Source organism: Venturia canescens, chromosome 5, assembly GCF_019457755.1.
Source record: "Venturia canescens isolate UGA chromosome 5, ASM1945775v1, whole genome shotgun sequence".
In the NCBI taxonomy this organism is placed as follows: Eukaryota; Metazoa; Arthropoda; class Insecta; order Hymenoptera; family Ichneumonidae; genus Venturia; species Venturia canescens.
In genome coordinates, this window is record NC_057425.1 from 17,222,494 (window position 1) to 17,231,822 (window position 9,329).

Here is a 9,329-nt window from a genome sequence, read left to right on the forward strand (position 1 = left end):
CCATTAAAATTGTTTATTCAAATAAAAATCAGGGCTTCTCTAGAACTGATTGAGCACAAATATTCATGCAGAGCGTATTTAGAGAGTTATCTTCAAGTAATATTCCCTTAATTGCACTAATTGAATAAGAATGGAAACGAATTGTCCTGTACTATACAAGGGATGTTATTGTGCATCGATAAATAAAAAACATTTTGCACATTAAATATGTTCAAGCTTCCAAAAATAACACCCCAGTTGGTATTGGAATGACGGCAATTTTTACTTCTCACTTTTTCCAGCGAACGAATTTCATTCGGTATAACTAACCTATACTGTTATTAAGAACATTAAACTAATAATAAATCGCATATCAATACATTTTTAACCGGATTCTGCCGTACAATTTCGTTTTTTTATGATTGATTTTTATTTGAATGAATAGTGATGGGCCGGACAAGTACTTTTAACTCATATTTAAACATAATTTGTATCGATCCAATCGACGTCGAATATTGTGAATAATATCAGAAGCTCCTGAAAGACTGAAAAGAATCGATTTTCTTATAAGTCTTTGCCACCATAGAGTAAGAAATGACTAGCTTGCATGTGATTTTTTTGGATTTAAAAGCTTCTTAGAACAATTCCATAATGTTGAAATTTGGAGTTACTCATAAATTACTTGTCCTTCGATTGATATCATAAATTTTAGTGCTGCACGTAACTCAAGTGGTAACTTTTTCATTTCATTAGAAAATACTTGGCCTCGAATTGATATAATAAATTTTAATGCTGCACGTAAATTAGATGGAATTTTTTTCAATTGATTTAGCTGTTCGAATCAAATAAGAAGAATGAGGCATCGGTTTCCAAAATGATTTCAAGCGCGATTTTTCGGTTTTTTATTTTTTACTTGTTATTTGATTCTTTTGACACTTTAAAAAATAGATACAGATTAGTTTTTTTTACAGATAATGTTTTTTCAAGATTTGTGAAAATTTTTTCGAATTGTTCTGTATTTTTTTTTATAAAATAATTTTTTTGACAATTTAAAAAGAAAATATTTTTAAAGTTTTTTTAAGTGTATTTTATGACTAAATCGTATATTTCCGAAACCTTCAGTACGAATCGCTTCCTCTTGTGAAACCGAATTCTTTCTAGTATACGAAATTAACCTCTTTTAGTCAATTGCGAAACTCATTTCACGGAATCGACAAATTTGAAGTTCCCTAACCTTTAAGCAACGTAAACGAAATGCGCAATTCATTGCGAGAATCCGGAAAGACACCCGCTCACTTAGACCTACTTTTATATTTTTGCATACGCAATTGCTCAACAATTTAAATTCTTACTCTGCAATTTCCTAATATCGGAAGCATCGATAGAGAATCGGCAACCAAAATTAATTAGTCTTTCGCTAATCTTCGGTCTAAGCGGAGCTCCTCAGGTATCTCTACCTTGAGTCCGAGTCTTGTTCCAGGTTCTTGCAAGATAGTTAATAGTTACGCGTCTTCGAATCTTCGCGATCAAGTATCACTGCCCGAGGGTTAGTGAGGCACTGAGGTGCAGCGTTTCTTTACTTCTTGAAGGCAAATAAGAACTCATTAATCGATCATTTATATATCCAAACCTTCAAAGTACTAATAGTAAAATTCCAGCAATATAATTTCAATATATCATAACTCAAATTTATCGATTGTACTACGCGATTTGTGTACGTGAGTGTGCCGACTACACTGTCTTCGAGGAGACCCGCAACGCCCTGCGTCAGCACGTCTCAGATTACGCGTAGAACATCGACCCGTAAGTCCAATCTGTATCACCTTTTATTTCACATAATTCTTATGATTGTAAACAAGAGGAAGTTGACTGCGATCTTATTCGTCTGTAATCTAAATCCCCAATTCGGATTCTTCAATAAACAAGCTAACGTGTTACTTTTACTTTCTGTTTGTGTCTTGACCTATATCAATCTCCCTGAAATTCCATATTGAATATTAGCAACCGTCATAGGTGCGCCTAGCGCTTTAATAGCTATTCCAAACATCTACTATTTTATTTTTCTCCCTTTTTCTCTATTATTTATTTGTTTATCTGAGAGATTAGTAACTATAATATCCGTTATTTCCCTCTCAGCCCTCTCGTTTTCACGTTCGGGCATAACAGATATATGGCCGTCAGTTAAAGCGGGCTTATACCGAGCACAAAATACTCGCTTCAGACGAAAATACACCGAACCTTAAGGTTGATTCCGAAGAAGCAAGTACTACTCAAAATCCGAACGAAGCCATCGTTTCGAAAGAGTATATACCAAATATTAAGGCTTATACCAAAGAAGTAAAGTCTTCCAATGAGTTGGACGGAAATACGCCTAACCTAAAGGCTGACTCAAACGAACCAACGACGCAGAGATCATCTAGTCTACGACGCCCGAGAGGAAGGCCCCGAAAAATCGGGACCAATCAACCCGATCCGGCTCGAGTCAACGATCCTCAAGCTACACCGACACTCAACACTGAAGAGGAATGCCAGTTGACACCGAAATATCAACTCCGGCCCCGTCCTCCCAGAAATCCCCGATAAAATATTGTTGCATTCCAATTATATAGTGAAAAAAAAAAACGATAGCTTCAATCGACTCCCCGGGCACTTGTTGTACGCCACTTCGGCGTACATTTATTTTTCGTCGAAATTCGATTCCGTTTTTTCTTTTATGATATATAAATCCCCTAGTCCTCTGCGTAAATTAATTCATAGTAAGGAGATGGTTGATTGTACCGACGGAACCAAGCATTATCCCTCCGGCTACCAGCTGGGAGGCTGCCCCCTCCGAGCACCGGGGCGCGCAGGCGCGAGCACGGGAGGCTACTCCCCACCAAGCACCGGGCGCGCGCAGCGTGGTCGCTGGACGGGGATCGCCGGCGCCGTTCCTCGCGGCCTATAAAAGTAGGTGCGGAGGCTAGAATCGATTACTCGCTCTGGATCCCCGAAGCCGAACAGGCCAAAGGGAACGTGGGAAGCCGAGGTGGTACAAGCCGGATAGGCTGACGCATCAGAGCTTCAACCAGGGTTATCCAAGCCGAACAGGCCGAAGCCGTGAAGGCTGTCATACCGAGCTTCCCCGACCTCTTCCGAAGCCGCAAAGGCCGACGCCGAAAAGGCCCCCAATTCGCATATTTAGTGTATTTTATTATTATTATTATTATTTTTTTCTTTTGTTTCTTTTTATTATTTTTTTTTTTCTGGTACAAGAATTGTTTCCTTTTTATTTTGTTCACGCTAGCCCTCTCTCGAGGCTCTGCCTAATCGCAAACTTGGACCTATCGTTTTGTTTTTTCCTTTTTTTTCTTCTTCCCCTATTAAACTCTCGGGAGTAGTCTTAGTTTAAGTAACATTACGGTCGCGTGAATAGTTTATTTTTTTTTTACCTTAGGCTTGAAGCCAGTATGTATTCTTTTCTTTGTGGTTTGTTGCTCAATAAATCTTGAGAACAGAAATTCCTTTCCTGATTGTTTTTTCTTTATTTTTACTATTGTTCTCGATAATTCTCGGGCTACACGTGGTTTTTTTTCTCTTCCCCTCTCGTTCTCTCTACTCCATGTCGAGAGAGTCCCGGCGTAGGAACCGACACGCCCGACGGGCGGCGAAGCGAGCCTTGGCGACCACTCTGAGGGAAGTCTGCGTACACCGACTCAACGCAGATCCACGCAGGGGAATCTCCGTTGTCCGCAGGGAGTGTGAGCTCCGTACCCTCCAGTGGACCCCCACGAAAAATAAGACCCGGTGGGCTGCTCCGTCTACGGGTGCTCCGTCGGTAAATCCACTGGCCAAAGAAAATAAGGTGCCCGTTCCCCTCACGAAGGCCGTTCCTGATAGCACCACAAAAGATTCGTCAGTTCCGCCAACTACGAGGGTTCCCGTCCCCCCGAGAGGAGACTCCACGGCCGAGGTCGTATGTTCTCGGGTCCAAACACGTCCGCCTAGGATCGCCACAGGAAGCCGGAGACTGGGGGCAATCATTGAGATCCCGGCTCCTCGGTCCAACCCCGAGCCATCTGGGGTTACCGAAACCACCACCCCGGTCATCGTGATCCGCCGCGGCAGAAATCGCGGCCCCCTGACCGATTTCACTAGCAGCGTCACAAACATATGGCCCACGGGACAAAGTCAGTCCACCGGGGAACCGGGTGGTAAACTTAACTCCCCCCCCCCCGCGACAAAAAAGAGTGAAAAAAAATCCACTCTTGGCCAAAAAACCGTTTGTAAAATTGTAACAAATTGTTACAAGTACTTCATTCGTCATCGATCCTTGAATACCCGTCCTCGAGCAAATGCTTAATTCACATTGATGATGTAACATAGGTGTTATATTATTGATTATGGAAAAGCTTTAAAATGTTTGTTTTTTGTATATAAATCGCAGGCAACAAAGTACACGGAGCGAATGTTATGAAGAAAATTGAATTTCCAATAGATTTGTTCTTTTCGATTTATGAAGTCATTTTTTCGTTTTCACCATTTTACATTCCGATTCATCTCGGAAAAAATGGATTATAGTCTATGAAGTACCCACAAATTTGATAGAGTTTATCGCTGAAAATTCATTCAAACGAAACAGTCTCTTTTTGCCATTTTAACCATATTTTATTTTTATATCAATCGTAATCGATAAAATAACATTTTTAAGTTTAAATTTTGTACAAATTGATTCTTATCGACACGCTATAAAAACCATTCCTCCATTTCGACCAATTTTCATTCAAATGTATCCCAAAAATATCAGTCGCAGCAGGTGATTAAAATAATATATTGAGATGAATTGTGCAGATCTCATTTTCGCACGAATTTGTTTATCACGATTCGTGGGCTTGAAATCAATTCAAGGATATAATGTTGTTTTTCTATGCCAATATTTTTCCCTTACATTGGCAACTGAAATTTAAGGCCTTAGTGCCAGATTTCCATTTCGATTAAGTTTCGTATTGAGTTTCATTCGGATGAAAACGCAACAATTGTTTTTTTTCAATAATTTTCGACGTCGGAAATTTTATTTTCAACAACTCCTTCCTTGCTATCAATTATAAGTACACGATTATTTTCATATAAAGATTTAGGACCCTCTGTAGCCAATCCAATCAAAATGTAGATTATTGCTTATAAGTTACTGATTAAAATGAATTTCTAATTTTATTTAATGAGCTCTTAAGCACGGAACATCATGAATATAATGAATAATAATTATATACATACTGTCAGATTATTCAAATCTGTCGATATGGGTTTTTATTAATTGCATAAAATCGGAGCAAAATTCCATACTGAATGATAACATACCGAACATTAAAATTCCTTGTATTGGAATTGAAATGCGTATTCTATGATCCATTAAACAGAACTTAGTTCATTTATTAATAAGTGTCGTCACGCGCAATCCCAACTTATAACTTATTAATATAATATTATCAATGCGAAAGTAACTTTGTCTGTTACCTCTTCAAGCTTAAACAACCGAACAGATTTAGATCAAATTTAGTATGAAATAGTTTGGGTCCCGCGGAAGAACATAGGATAGTTTTTATCACAGAAATCATCACTTAAAGCAAGGACCTTCAAGTAAGGAATATGAAACTCATAATTTTCGTACTACTCAGACTAAGTCGCGGGCAGAAGCTAGTTATATTGGAATGAGAAAAAATATCTTAATTGTTTTGAATTTTATGTATTTTACCAGCTTTCGTTAATAAATACTATTATAAATACAGAATATAGAACAGAAGAAATATAGCATTTCAATCAAAACCGCTTACTCATCAATACATTGGAAAAAAAGTTCTCACATTCTTTTTTCCAATATTTATTGGAATCAAAATCTGTATTCTATGCATTCAATATTGAAAATCTTTCAGTTCATTTATCGATAAGTTTTGTAACCCACTATAATTCATTTATTAATGAGTTTCTTAACCCGCCATTAGAAAAAGTGAATGGGCACTCTGTGCATGGGACAGCGGCAATCCATTCGTTAACAAGTTTGTTTGTAACCAGCACTCAGTGTATGAGCGCTCATTGTATGAGATAGCAGCGATAAAGCATTCTGCTGCAAACTTTTTAATCATTAATAACCCATCGGTGACAGAACGATTCTATATTTTTTATGAAAATTGTAATCGATATCGAATCAATAACGTATTCAATCTAAACCGCATGATCATTAACCCATTGAATACAGCAGTCTGTTGTCAAGAGACTCGGTAGAGTCTTTGACATGATATTCTATCCATTGAACCGGTAAGGGTTTTAGATTATGAGTATATAGTGTTCGGTTGATTGCATTTTTATAATCAAGTTTGAAAGAAAAAATATGTAATATTACCTTTGCTGATCTGTGGAGGAATTGATTACATTGAACGTTGGTGTTATGTTTTAAAAACCTCTAATTTTCCTTCCTAGATATTTTAGCGCCTGGGTCAGATTACCTGCGAATGAGTAATTCCCATATTCAGACATAAAGATAGAAAAATCACATATAAATCCATTTGAACAAATCAATGTTGCCATTAGCTTGGACAGTGTGTACAAAATCTTTTTTTATTTGAATTACTTTTTCAATATAAGGGAACGTTTTTCATATCTTTTTCCCATAAAGAAGAAAATTATTTCCGTACATCTGAGTTCAATTGTCTATGTGATTCTGTAATTGTCTAAAAAATTTCGTCAATCCATTGATTAGTAAGAATCACTTGTATTTTTTCGTATTCGAATTATGAAACCGTACATGATTTGATTTCGAAAAAAGAGAAAAAACACCTACCCAAAACCGTACACAACCACGACGAATTGAAGCTTATATCGACGAAAAGCACTTATCACTATCACTGGCGTCTAAAAGAAGAAAAAATTGAGGATTATTTTAACAAACATGCGGATTTATAATTCACGAAAAGGACGAAAATGCTTACACGAGTTGTTTACACTGAATGTTATAACAATCAAATTAACCATAGCATATAAAACTTCTACTCGCACGGACTCTTCATATTAGTTCGGACTTTTTCTGATAAGCGGCTACTCATCGAACATGTACAACTAGCATCGGATTGAGGGGACTCAAGATAAAAGCAGCTATTCAAAATTTTTTTAAAATAATTAAGTGATAAACAAAGAATCCCAACACACTTCAACATATAACCAATCAAGTTTGGTATTCATGGACGAATTCTGCAAGAAAAAATGTTTTTTGTGCTATGCAGTGGAATTACAATTGGGTTGAGTTGAGTTTGTGCGCTAGAGTTGGGTAGCCAAACTATTCAACTTTGGTGCTCTATTCCGATTTTTGCATTCTGTTTTCAACGCTAATTGTTTGACTGTGTTTTTAGTTTAATCGGAGTGTTTGTTTGATAATGTTACCACTAATAATTGAAATTAGAAAATTCATAAAAAACGTGGAAATGTTTGAAAAAGAATTTTCTCTTAGAACGTATTTTCGACCATAATTTATATTAAAAACTAAAAAAGTCGAAAAAGGAGGGCAAAGTTTGGGTTGCTGTCAAAAACAACCGCAGCGCCGTTAAGTGACTGGTGCTGATATCATGGATAAGATTACAGCAACTGCTTTTTTTTTTAATTTTCAATGAATTTTAAAAATATTGTCGATTGACTGAACGATTGAAAATAAAAAATAAACGAGGAAATATGTGACTGAATGAAACCGGGGAGTTCCCGCCGTGGTCTGACATTTACTGACTACTCGTTCCCGACCGACAGTAACTTCCTCTGAAAAGTAAAAAAATCTTATTCATATCACGATCACGAAGAAATAAAATTATATCAGGATATAAAAAAAAAGTTATAAATTATTCGCGAAGAAATACAACCTATTCCTTTTATTTAAAGGCAGAAAAATTGCACGGAGATATTTTGACCCTATCTTTACCGCTGCCATCTAACGGGAGTGTAGGTGTTCATGATGCGGAACGCCATCTCATGGAAATAAAAATCTTCTTTAGTTTGAGTTATACAACCACTCTGGCGCCCAAAAACCATTTCCATCACTGCAGTCGTTCCAAAAGGTAGTAAGTATATTTTCAAATTTTGCTTGTGAACTAATCATAGTTCGACCCGATTCTCATCAAGAGACGCGGTAGCGGCTCGACGCCAAGTATTAAAAAAAAAACTAAAGTGTAAAAGAAAAGTCAGCGCGAGCCCTGCCGCACTCTTATATACGCGAATATGTCGATTTATGACGTCATAACGTTTTTCAAACCGTTCTCACGGATAAACCATTGTAGCTAAAAATCTGAAAATTAGTGATAATTTTTTTTCGATTTTTCTCTTTCAATTGATCGTTATTGCAAGTAAATCCGTTTACTCAATCCCGAGATATGATGATTTAAGCAATTAAAATCGAATGTTTCGGTACGCTCTAGTCGCTTGGAGTCAGAAAGACTTAAGTAGCGTTTGTTTACCTTTGGACATACGTCCTTTGCACGAAACGTGACTTTTGTCCCGTTTCGTTTCGCCCAGTCCACTGAACGCGATATCCCCTCTATTCGCGCCCGATCGAGCGCGAGAGACAGCGCGTGAAGACTCGTTCCCTCTCTCTCCCACTCGTCGTAGCGTGGCGAGAGATCTATACGCATATATAAAAATGTTCTCACGTTCTTTTTAATGCTACTGCACCGCTGGTTTAGATATTTGGATGCAACAAGGCGCATTTTGAAGAGAAGACATTTAGCTTTACTTTGGTGTATTCGAAAAGTCTCTACGACTTTCATTACGGGTACTACATCGTTTCAACAAACATTGATATTTTCGTTCGTTTGATTTCTTTTTCAACTGGGCCGCAAGTTCAGATAAAACAATTTGTCTCCTCAATTTTTGATATATTTTTTTTTTTTTATTTTTCAGCGGAACCTCGAGTACATTGATTGTGGTAACTGTAGTAAAACAACGGGGTTTTTTGGAAAATTCGGAGAGAAAAAATTTTACTTCTTCAATTCCAACACATTCAAATTTTATCAGATTTTTTTGCTAATTTTTGTCAACCAAAAATTTCTACATGGTACGTTAATAAATTGATCTGGAATTTTCGAGAACTATGGAGCCGTATTAGAATATTTACAGAGTGGAAAAAATTTCATTTTTACTTTTGATTTTTTATTATTAACCGGTTGACTAGTAAGCTTTTTTTTTCTGGTTTTCGTGCCAAAACTGGCACGAGTCAATAAATTACCGAAATACATGAAAATTTGTTTCTTGGGATTTTCAAGGTTGCTGATTTCATTCCCAATCTTAATTTTCATGTAGCTACCTTCGAAAAGGATGAAAATAAGGGTTGAAAGTGAATATTT